This window comes from Palaemon carinicauda, chromosome 20, assembly GCF_036898095.1.
Source record: "Palaemon carinicauda isolate YSFRI2023 chromosome 20, ASM3689809v2, whole genome shotgun sequence".
Taxonomy (NCBI): Eukaryota; Metazoa; Arthropoda; class Malacostraca; order Decapoda; family Palaemonidae; genus Palaemon; species Palaemon carinicauda.
The window spans coordinates 108,899,098-108,912,497 of record NC_090744.1 but is presented as its reverse complement, the minus strand read 5'-3'; the positions used below and the strand labels follow the sequence as shown (position 1 = coordinate 108,912,497).

General features: G+C 38.9%; 2 protein-coding genes across 10 annotated transcripts in view; one reads left to right on the top strand and one right to left on the bottom strand.

Annotated features, from left to right (window-relative positions):
• Positions 1-13,400, top strand: part of LOC137614359 (uncharacterized) — a 194,174-nt gene that overhangs the window by 7,822 nt on the left and 172,952 nt on the right. Inside the window, exon 1 of one of the 9 annotated variants that reach the window (XM_068344142.1) lies at positions 12,279-13,231. The exons of the other annotated variants lie outside the window; for them this stretch is intronic. The gene's annotated coding sequence lies outside the window, so the exon portion shown is untranslated. Of the gene's footprint in view, positions 1-12,278; positions 13,232-13,400 lie in introns of those variants that run through there. 9 annotated transcript variants of the gene reach the window in all.
• The window catches only part of bma (SCY1-like protein bma), a 262,484-nt gene that overhangs the window by 106,637 nt on the left and 142,447 nt on the right, over positions 1-13,400 (bottom strand).

Here is a 13,400-nt window from a genome sequence, read left to right as displayed (position 1 = left end):
ACAAAGGATCCGGAAACAGACGCAATATGACTTTTCAACGAGTGTATTAATATATTAAAGAATCAAAGCCAATATGTAGAAATACAAAAGTGTTATTAACCAGCCTTCAAGTCAAATATAGACAGGGGTAACATGAAGTATCCCTCCAGAAATTCACAATAGGTATTTTGGTTGGAAAAATACAAAACATATTTGAATCTATTTATATATCAATTTACGACCCCAATTTCCTGGGAAAAAACAGATATATCAGATAAGTTTCATAAGCAACAGATGGCGGCGTGCTTTATAATTTCATGGTTTCTTTCCTAATGCTTGAATCATTTGGTTTTCCATCAAAGCCACAGTAAGTTTTGTGGATCTCTTTTTTTCCTAGGACTATCTTTTCAGGGGTGTGAAGCTCAGATCTAAATACTTTTATATTAGTGGTTTTCTGTATATGTATATGTATATATATATATTTTTGGGCTCAAGCCATGTCGTCCTGATGGAAGTTCCTATAGGGTAGCTTCCTAGGGTATATTACAACTACGGCGATATTCCCAGAGAATTTACCTTAAGGTACCCAGAATTCTAACTCCTGGAGCGAATATCCCTAATGAAAGGGATATCGCGACATATCAGAGGACGTATTCTTGACACGCCACATGACAATCTGCACCCCAAACAGAGATTACGTATCGAGGGGTCAATTGGCAAGAAACGAAAACGGGAAAGAAAAAGGGGGAGCCGCTCCCAAGGCTCCCTATTCTCCAGTTTCGTAAGCGTGCCTGGCGCCAATCCTGGCGCCATCTGTATTCCTTGTAGCGTACACGAGGTGCTACAGATACTGTATGTAGGGAGGGGTCCTACAGCCCTTTCATAGAAAGGGAAGGGCGGGTCCATCAGGACAACATGGCCATCTCACCCAAAAATAGATTTTTCGCTTCGCTCAAAATCCGTTTTTTGGGCTCAAGCCATGTCGTCCTGATGGAAGTCTACCAGAGCATTACTGTATCTGTGGATTCTCAGAACGTGCCGTACTCCCCGGAGGTAATTTTTCCCGGTCGACTAGACCTAGAGACCTAAGATGTTACCGTTATACATCTTTTCAACTAACCATAAACCATGTTAGAGCTTCCTGCCCCCTACAGGGAAGAGTCCTACTAGACTCTGGAAAAGTCTCGAAGAGTACATATACCTATGTATGAATACCAGGCAAGCTAATATAGTGGTCTCACCCTATATTAAGTAAAGCATAGTTTGTAAAGAACCACTGCGTCAATATGAAATATCGACCAGTTCTCCGCACAATACTTGTATTGGACAAAGTTTATATCCGCATAGGAGGAAACTTGTAAAACCGCCACCGTCCCCTTCTGGGACGGAGTCCTCCCGATAAGGGAAAGCATAAACCAATGCAACATAGCTTGCATACAGGAACAATCTATTAGAATTATCCCAGATAAATATACATAGAATGAATGCTCAATTATATCAATAAATTGACACAGGTGAAGGAGACGCAAGGTTCTCAAGAACAAGTTTATTGATAGACAATAAACAGACAGGTTAACAACAATTCTATATATATATATATATATATATATATATATATATATATATATATATATATATATATATATATATATATATATATATATATATATAAGAAGAGGATAACCAAAACTTTAAGCATAAGTCTGATAGTAAACAGAAACTTGTTTATCTGAAAGAAAAACATTAGTGCCACTTTTAACATACCGAGGTATGAAGGTCAGAAAAGTCTGCATTACTAATCAGTTACATTAGCGTTAGAAACGCTCGGCACACATGTCTGCACTTATGCTAGGTTCACCTTTGGAAATGGAAGAGTCAACGTGGGCACCTCAGTGCCCTCACTTAGTTTGTAGCACAGAATGTAACTACACACTCACCCTGGAATTAATTGTCCCAATTAAAACCACTGTTCCTCGCAGAGTTAAACAGCAGGGTTAACGACGCAACCCACTGCTACCACAGAACTCTTTAGTTGCTCCACTTGCTTCGCATAGTGGCGAAAGAACACTCTGGAAGTCTTCCAGCCAGTGTATGAACGGAGATGTTCAAAATCCATACAATTAAGGAAATTTAAGGATGAAGTAACTTTCCCCGGATTGTGACCTGCGGGTGTACTGTCAGGATCCGCTCTGCGAATAAAATATGCGATTTTCGCCCTGAGTTGTTCCAGTGATAAATTTGAGCCTGATGTTTCTCCCCTGAATAGTTGACCACCCTAGAAGTCTGAAGTTCTATGAAGATAGACCTTTAGGCATTCTACTGGACATAGAGATGCATCTCCTTTCAGAGGGCAGATTCTCCAGGGACCCCACCTGTTGGTGGGTAACTCATTCTTGGTGAGAAACAAAGGATCCGGAAACAGACGCAATATGACTTTTCAACGAGTGTATTAATATATTAAAGAATCAAAGCCAATATGTAGAAATACAAAAGTGTTATTAACCAGCCTTCAAGTCAAATATAGACAGGGGTAACATGAAGTATCCCTCCAGAAATTCACAATAGGTATTTTGGTTGGAAAAATACAAAACATATTTGAATCTATTTATATATCAATTTACGACCCCAATTTCCTGGGAAAAAACAGATATATCAGATAAGTTTCATAAGCAACAGATGGCGGCGTGCTTTATAATTTCATGGTTTCTTTCCTAATGCTTGAATCATTTGGTTTTCCATCAAAGCCACAGTAAGTTTTGTGGATCTCTTTTTTTCCTAGGACTATCTTTTCAGGGGTGTGAAGCTCAGATCTAAATACTTTTATATTAGTGGTTTTCTGTATATGTATATGTATATATATATATTTTTGGGCTCAAGCCATGTCGTCCTGATGGAAGTTCCTATAGGGTAGCTTCCTAGGGTATATTACAACTACGGCGATATTCCCAGAGAATTTACCTTAAGGTACCCAGAATTCTAACTCCTGGAGCGAATATCCCTAATGAAAGGGATATCGCGACATATCAGAGGACGTATTCTTGACACGCCACATGACAATCTGCACCCCAAACAGAGATTACGTATCGAGGGGTCAATTGGCAAGAAACGAAAACGGGAAAGAAAAAGGGGGAGCCGCTCCCAAGGCTCCCTATTCTCCAGTTTCGTAAGCGTGCCTGGCGCCATCTGTATTCCTTGTAGCGTACACGAGGTGCTACAGATACTGTATGTAGGGAGGGGTCCTACAGCCCTTTCATAGAAAGGGAAGGGCGGGTCCATCAGGACAACATGGCCATCTCACCCAAAAATAGATTTTTCGCTTCGCTCAAAATCCGTTTTTTGGGCTCAAGCCATGTCGTCCTGATGGAAGTCTACCAGAGCATTACTGTATCTGTGGATTCTCAGAACGTGCCGTACTCCCCGGAGGTAATTTTTCCCGGTCGACTAGACCTAGAGACCTAAGATGTTACCGTTATACATCTTTTCAACTAACCATAAACCATGTTAGAGCTTCCTGCCCCCTACAGGGAAGAGTCCTACTAGACTCTGGAAAAGTCTCGAAGAGTACATATACCTATGTATGAATACCAGGCAAGCTAATATAGTGGTCTCACCCTATATTAAGTAAAGCATAGTTTGTAAAGAACCACTGCGTCAATATGAAATATCGACCAGTTCTCCGCACAATACTTGTATTGGACAAAGTTTATATCCGCATAGGAGGAAACTTGTAAAACCGCCACCGTCCCCTTCTGGGACGGAGTCCTCCCGATAAGGGAAAGCATAAACCAATGCAACATAGCTTGCATACAGGAACAATCTATTAGAATTATCCCAGATAAATATACATAGAATGAATGCTCAATTATATCAATAAATTGACACAGGTGAAGGAGACGCAAGGTTCTCAAGAACAAGTTTATTGATAGACAATAAACAGACAGGTTAACAACAATTCTATATATATATATATATATATATATATATATATATATATATATATATATATATATATATATATATATATATATATATATATATATATATAAGAAGAGGATAACCAAAACTTTAAGCATAAGTCTGATAGTAAACAGAAACTTGTTTATCTGAAAGAAAAACATTAGTGCCACTTTTAACATACCGAGGTATGAAGGTCAGAAAAGTCTGCATTACTAATCAGTTACATTAGCGTTAGAAACGCTCGGCACACATGTCTGCACTTATGCTAGGTTCATCTTTGGAAATGGAACAGTCAACGTGGGCACCTCAGTGCCCTCACTTAGTTTGTAGCACAGAATGTAACTACACACTCACCCTGGAATTAATTGTCCCAATTAAAACCACTGTTCCTCGCAGAGTTAAACAGCAGGGTTAACGACGCAACCCACTGCTACCACAGAACTCTTTAGTTGCTCCACTTGCTTCGCATAGTGGCGAAAGAACACTCTGGAAGTCTTCCAGCCAGTGTATGAACGGAGATGTTCAAAATCCATACAATTAAGGAAATTTAAGGATGAAGTAACTTTCCCCGGATTGTGACCTGCGGGTGTACTGTCAGGATCCGCTCTGCGAATAAAATATGCGATTTTCGCCCTGAGTTGTTCCAGTGATAAATTTGAGCCTGATGTTTCTCCCCTGAATAGTTGACCACCCTAGAAGTCTGAAGTTCTATGAAGATAGACCTTTAGGCATTCTACTGGACATAGAGATGCATCTCCTTTCAGAGGGCAGATTCTCCAGGGACCCCACCTGTTGGTGGGTAACTCATTCTTGGTGAGAAACAAAGGATCCGGAAACAGACGCAATATGACTTTTCAACGAGTGTATTAATATATTAAAGAATCAAAGCCAATATGTAGAAATACAAAAGTGTTATTAACCAGCCTTCAAGTCAAATATAGACAGGGGTAACATGAAGTATCCCTCCAGAAATTCACAATAGGTATTTTGGTTGGAAAAATACAAAACATATTTGAATCTATTTATATATCAATTTACGACCCCAATTTCCTGGGAAAAAACAGATATATCAGATAAGTTTCATAAGCAACAGATGGCGGCGTGCTTTATAATTTCATGGTTTCTTTCCTAATGCTTGAATCATTTGGTTTTCCATCAAAGCCACAGTAAGTTTTGTGGATCTCTTTTTTTCCTAGGACTATCTTTTCAGGGGTGTGAAGCTCAGATCTAAATACTTTTATATTAGTGGTTTTCTGTATATGTATATGTATATATATATATTTTTGGGCTCAAGCCATGTCGTCCTGATGGAAGTTCCTATAGGGTAGCTTCCTAGGGTATATTACAACTACGGCGATATTCCCAGAGAATTTACCTTAAGGTACCCAGAATTCTAACTCCTGGAGCGAATATCCCTAATGAAAGGGATATCGCGACATATCAGAGGACGTATTCTTGACACGCCACATGACAATCTGCACCCCAAACAGAGATTACGTATCGAGGGGTCAATTGGCAAGAAACGAAAACGGGAAAGAAAAAGGGGGAGCCACCTCCCAAGGCTCCCTATTCTCCAGTTTCGTAAGCGTGCCTGGCGCCAATCCTGGCGCCATCTGTATTCCTTGTAGCATACACGAGGTGCTACAGATACTGTATGTAGGGAGGGGTCCTACAGCCCTTTCATAGAAAGGGAAGGGCGGGTCCATCAGGACAACATGGCCATCTCACCCAAAAATAGATTTTTCGCTTCGCTCAAAATCCGTTTTTTGGGCTCAAGCCATGTCGTCCTGATGGAAGTCTACCAGAGCATTACTGTATCTGTGGATTCTCAGAACGTGCCGTACTCCCCGGAGGTAATTTCTCCCGGTCGACTAGACCTAGAGACCTAAGATGTTACCGTTATACATCTTTTCAACTAACCATAAACCATGTTAGAGCTTCCTGCCCCCTACAGGGAAGAGTCCTACTAGACTCTGGAAAAGTCTCGAAGAGTACATATACCTATGTATGAATACCAGGCAAGCTAATATAGTGGTCTCACCCTATATTAAGTAAAGCATAGTTTGTAAAGAACCACTGCGTCAATATGAAATATCGACCAGTTCTCCGCACAATACTTGTATTGGACAAAGTTTATATCCGCATAGGAGGAAACTTGTAAAACCGCCACCGTCCCCTTCTGGGACGGAGTCTTCCCGATAAGGGAAAGCATAAACCAATGCAACATAGCTTGCATACAGGAACAATCTGTTAGAATTATCCCAGATAAATATACATAGAATGAATGCTCAATTATATCAATAAATTGACACAGGTGAAGGAGACGCAAGGTTCTCAAGAACAAGTTTATTGATAGACAATAAACAGACAGGTTAACAACAATTCTATATATATATATATATATATATATATATATATATATATATATATATATATATATATATATATATATATATATATAAGAAGAGGATAACCAAAACTTTAAGCATAAGTCTGATAGTAAACAGAAACTTGTTTATCTGAAAGAAAAACATTAGTGCCACTTTTAACATACCGAGGTATGAAGGTCAGAAAAGTCTGCATTACTAATCAGTTACATTAGCGTTAGAAACGCTCGGCACACATGTCTGCACTTATGCTAGGTTCACCTTTGGAAGTGGAACAGTCAACGTGGGCACCTCAGTGCCCTCACTTAGTTTGTAGCACAGAATGTAACTACACACTCACCCTGGAATTAATTGTCCCAATTAAAACCACTGTTCCTCGCAGAGTTAAACAGCAGGGTTAACGACGCAACCCACTGCTACCACAGAACTCTTTAGTTGCTCCACTTGCTTCGCATAGTGGCGAAAGAACACTCTGGAAGTCTTCCAGCCAGTGTATGAACGGAGATGTTCAAAATCCATACAATTAAGGAAATTTAAGGATGAAGTAACTTTCCCCGGATTGTGACCTGCGGGTGTACTGTCAGGATCCGCTCTGCGAATAAAATATGCGATTTTCGCCCTGAGTTGTTCCAGTGATAAATTTGAGCCTGATGTTTCTCCCCTGAATAGTTGACCACCCTAGAAGTCTGAAGTTCTATGAAGATAGACCTTTAGGCATTCTACTGGACATAGAGATGCATCTCCTTTCAGAGGGCAGATTCTCCAGGGACCCACCCTGTTGGTGAGTAACTCATTCTTGGTGAGAAACAAAGGATCCGGAAACAGACGCAATATGACTTTTCAACGAGTGTATTAATATATTAAAGAATCAAAGCCAATATGTAGAAATACAAAAGTGTTATTAACCAGCCTTCAAGTCAAATATAGACAGGGGTAACATGAAGTATCCCTCCAGAAATTCACAATAAGTATTTTGGTTGGAAAAATACAAAACATATTTGAATCTATTTATATATCAATTTACGACCCCAATTTCCTGGGAAAAAACAGATATATCAGATAAGTTTCATAAGCAACAGATGGCGGCGTGCTTTATAATCTCATGGTTTCTTTCCTAATGCTTGAATCATTTGGTTTTCCATCAAAGCCACAGTAAGTTTTGTGGATCTCTTTTTTTCCTAGGACTATCTTTTCAGGGGTGTGAAGCTCAGATCTAAATACTTTTATATTAGTGGTTTTCTGTATATGTATATGTATATATATATATTTTTGGGCTCAAGCCATGTCGTCCTGATGGAAGTTCCTATAGGGTAGCTTCCTAGGGTATATTACAACTACGGCGATATTCCCAGAGAATTTACCTTAAGGTACCCAGAATTCTAACTCCTGGAGCGAATATCCCTAATAAAAGGGATATCGCGACATATCAGAGGACGTATTCTTGACACGCCACATGACAATCTGCACCCCAAACAGAGATTACGTATCGAGGGGTCAATTGGCAAGAAACGAAAACGGGAAAGAAAAAGGGGGAGCCGCTCCCAAGGCTCCCTATTCTCCAGTTTCGTAAGAGTGCCTGGCGCCAATCCTGGCGCCATCTGTATTCCTTGTAGCGTACACGAGGTGCTACAGATACTGTATGTAGGGAGGGGTCCTACAGCCCTTTCATAGAAAGGGAAGGGCGGGTCCATCAGGACAACATGGCCATCTCACCCAAAAATAGATTTTTCGCTTCGCTCAAAATCCGTTTTTTGGGCTCAAGCCATGTCTTCCTGATGGAAGTCTACCAGAGCATTACTGTATCTGTGGATTCTCAGAACGTGCCGTACTCCCCGGAGGTAATTTTTCCCGGTCGACTAGACCTAGAGACCTAAGATGTTACCGTTATACATCTTTTCAACTAACCATAAACCATGTTAGAGCTTCCTGCCCCCTACAGGGAAGAGTCCTACTAGACTCTGGAAAAGTCTCGAAGAGTACATATACCTATGTATGAATACCAGGCAAGCTAATATAGTGGTCTCACCCTATATTAAGTAAAGCATAGTTTGTAAAGAACCACTGCGTCAATATGAAATATCGACCAGTTCTCCGCACAATACTTGTATTGGACAAAGGTTTATATCCGCATAGGAGGAAACTTGTAAAACCGCCACCGTCCTCTTCTGGGACGGAGTCCTCCCGATAAGGGAAAGCATAAACCAATGCAACATAGCTTGCATACAGGAACAATCTATTAGAATTATCCCAGATAAATATACATAGAATGAATGCTCAATTATATCAAAAAATTGACACAGGTGAAGGAGACGCAAGGTTCTCAAGAACAAGTTTATTGATAGACAATAAACAGACAGGTTAACAACAATTCTATATATATATATATATATATATATATATATATATATATATATATATATATATATATATATATATATATATAAGAAGAGGATAACCAAAACTTTAAGCATAAGTCTGATAGTAAACAGAAACTTGTTTATCTGAAAGAAAAACATTAGTGCCACTTTTAACATACCGAGGTATGAAGGTCAGAAAAGTCTGCATTACTAATCAGTTACATTAGCGTTAGAAACGCTCGGCACACATGTCTGCACTTATGCTAGGTTCACCTTTGGAAGTGGAACAGTCAACGTGGGCACCTCAGTGCCCTCACTTAGTTTGTAGCACAGAATGTAACTACACACTCACCCTGGAATTAATTGTCCCAATTAAAACCACTGTTCCTCGCAGAGTTAAACAGCAGGGTTAACGACGCAACCCACTGCTACCACAGAACTCTTTAGTTGCTCCACTTGCTTCGCATAGTGGCGAAAGAACACTCTGGAAGTCTTCCAGCCAGTGTATGAACGGAGATGTTCAAAATCCATACAATTAAGGAAATTTAAGGATGAAGTAACTTTCCCCGGATCGTGACCTGCGGGTGTACTATCAGGATCCACTCTGCGAATAAAATATGCGATTTTCGCCCTGAGTTGTTCCAGTGATAAATTTGAGCCTGATGTTTCTCCCCTGAATAGTTGACCACCCTAGAAGTCTGAAGTTCTATGAAGATAGACCTTTAGGCATTCTACTGGACATAGAGATGCATCTCCTTTCAGAGGGCAGATTCTCCAGGGACCCCACCTGTTGGTGGGTAACTCATTCTTGGTGAGAAACAAAGGATCCGGAAACAGACGCAATATGACTTTTCAACGAGTGTATTAATATATTAAAGAATCAAAGCCAATATGTAGAAATACAAAAGTGTTATTAACCAGCCTTCAAGTCAAATATAGACAGGGGTAACATGAAGTATCCCTCCAGAAATTCACAATAGGTATTTTGGTTGGAAAAATACAAAACATATTTGAATCTATTTATATATCAATTTACGACCCCAATTTCCTGAGAAAAAACAGATATATCAGATAAGTTTCATAAGCAACAGATGGCGGCGTGCTTTATAATCTCATGGTTTCTTTCCTAATGCTTGAATCATTTGGTTTTCCATCAAAGGCACAGTAAGTTTTGTGGATCGCTTTTTTTCCTAGGACTATCTCTTCAGGGGTGTGAAGCTCAGATCTAAATACTTTTATATTAGTGGTTTTCTGTATATGTATATGTATATATATATATATATATATATATATATATATATATATATATATATAAATATATATACACATATATATATATACATATATACACACACACACACATATATATATATATATATATATATATATATATATATATATATATATATATATATATATATATATATAATGTGTGTTCTATGCATATATATGCATGAATTTCATATATATACAAATAAATACATACATTATATATATGCAAATATGTATGTATATATATATATATATATATATATATATATATATATATATATATATATATATATATGTGTGTATATATATATATATATGTATGTAAACATATGTATATATATGTATATATATATTTATATATATGTATGTATATCTTTCATATATATATATATATATATATATATATATATATATATATATATATATATATATATATATATATATATATATATATATATATATATATATGTGTGTGTGTGCATAGTTTGATATATAAATATGAATATATATGTGTACACACACTGTTGTGTACATATATATAAACTTATATATATACATATATCTTTATATATATATATATATATATATATATATATATATATATATATATATATATATATATATATATATATATATGTATATATATATATATATATATATATATATATATATATATATATATATATATATATATATATATATATATATATATAGATATTTAGATAGATAGAAAGATAGATAGATATATATAAATTATATACACTTTCCTCTGAGAGTGAGAATCTGAGATTCAGAATATATGTATTTGTGCCATTAAAAAAAAAAAGAACTGCAATGTAAGCGCAGCAAGCAATGCACGCACAAACAAAGAAAAATATCTCATCAATTTTCCTCCTACGCAGCGGACACAATAACCTCGATCTGACCCCGTTTAAATTAAACAGCAAAAAATCCGTTGAATGTAATTTGTTATTTTTCATTATTATTATTATATTGCCAATTTCTATGCCAATGTAAAAGCTAGACAAAATATGTAGACTTGCAATATTATAATCATCCTTATGTGACAACTTGGGGCCTATTTATATATAAATAGCATTACTATAGCTATATAAGTTAGTTACTCGAGAGTTTGCCCTTGATTCCTACCTCATTGAAGTCTGTCACATTGGTGATCTGTGGAGTGTTTAGAGCAGCCAGCCCGCCTACCAGCTCCCTGGTTCATCTGTCGTATCCTCTGAAGATGTCCACCACTGACCCCGACTTATCTGTCCGAGCTGCTTTTCGCTACAGATGTTTCCTGGTATCAGCATGGCGAGGTTTAGTTCCACATCAATGGCATGAACACCTCAAGCAGCAAAGCAGACTACGTCCTCTCTGTATAATCCCCAACGACAACTTCCAAAATACTTTGATTGGCTTTGAGAGCAGAGTGTCACCACAATACAATATGATGCCCTCAAATCATACCTCCTGGAGCAGTAATTATCGTTGTCAGCCGGCCGTTTAGCCAAAATATTCTAGTTCTCTCAAAAACTGTTGGGGGATCAGAAGGTATCAAATGCCCTTGGAGAGATGATCAGGATAGCTTGTCTTCATCTTGCTGAAGACGAGTCTCCTCGTGAAGTGAACCTACTTCGTGACGAAACTGTACCAGAATCTTACCTGTGAAGGACCTGATGACTAGAGTCGACGCCCTTATGGACGACCACTTTTCAATTGTCAAGATCTCCATCAACAACTACACTCCTAATGAAGGGGACAACCATGCAACGCCGACTGAAGCCGATGTAAACAATGTAGGGCATCGACGACCACCTCGCATCATGCCTGGGTCATGACGACGAAGCCTTCCATCACCCATCTATGCTGCACCATGCCCGTGCCCCTCGCCCTCAATTTTTGCTTATACCACTACAGATTTGGGGATGAAGCTGAAACATATGGTACTGTATGTAAATGGTTAAAAAAAGTGTCAGGACTTCCCACTATCTAATCTCTTCTTTTTGTATAGTTCTGGATCCAATGTGCACTTCCTGGTAGATACTGGGGCCTGCCATTCCTTTCTACCACGTTCCCTCTTAAAGGTGGGATCTTTTCACTCCAAGACTGCTGATGTTCACCTGGTAGCCGACAATGGATCTGCTGTCTCTAACCACGGTTGCGATACACTGACACTGTCACCTGGGGATCCCAAGTACCAGTGGTATTTCCTCTTTATCAATGTTACACTGTTTCTCATTGATGCAGATTTCCTCACCTGATTCCACACCTTTATAACCTCCTCCCTCCGACCTCACTCTCTACGTCCATCCCCATCTCCTCTGTTTATATCCCAACATCTTCTTCTCAGAACAATGCCAGACACTTAGAGTACCCACCTAGCTCAGATTCTATCATCATATCAAGACGACAGGACCACCAGTGTGTGCAAGATTGAGATGTTTGGCCCCAGACCGTTAGGTAACTGCTAAACACACATTCGTTAAAATAGAGGAAAATGATCTCTGTTAAAAGGCCTCAAGCCCACTGTCTTTGCCTCTCCACATCGGCCTGATGAATGATGGATCCCTACAAGCATCTTAACATGCAGACAGAACCAGACCACTACCCCTCCGCAAAATAGCTGACATCACCACCTACCTATCTACTGCCAAAGTATTTTCAACACTTGATCTCATGAAGGGCCATTATCTGGCACCCATGAATACAAAAGACACCAACAAGATTGCCATCACCAGCCCCTTCGGCATATATACTTTCATTTCGCAATGAAGGTGTCACATTTTAAACTCATGGATGGCATCTTAGGGGACCTTCCCTTCTGTGTATGTTATATTAAATGACATACTGGTATTCTCCTCCTCTAAAAAAGACCACCTACGTCCCTTACACACCGTCCTTCTCTGCCTGATGGCCTTATAGTTAGGTGTGACAAGTGTACCTTTGGTGCCAAAGAAGAGGCATTCTTGGGTCATCGCATCACTCCTAAGGGCGTTCACTCTTCCCTGAGAAGGTATCACTAATGCAGACGTTCTCCACTCCCTCGACTGACAAAGCACTGAAGGAGTTCTTGGAAACGGTGAACTATTATCCCCAGTTCTCTCCAGCTATTGACACCACTCTTACTCATTTTTCAGAAACACAATGGCCGCTGTCCACCTGGAAATGGATTACAAAGCCTTGACAGAAGCCCAACGTATCATTCTTCGAGTATCTCCATTGGGATGATGTCGCCCTCAGTGACTACAATCACCCAACTCTGTGACATTATCTCTGGTAAGTGACGCCCATAGATTCTTGCTTCCATGCACTGACTGGTGCTTCAATTGATCCATGGCTTCTTACACCCCTCGCACTGATCTCCTGCACAGCTACTGAAGTCCAAGTTCATATCTCATGGCATTGCTAAAAAGGCCTAGGATTGAGTCTGTGCCTGTACTTCATG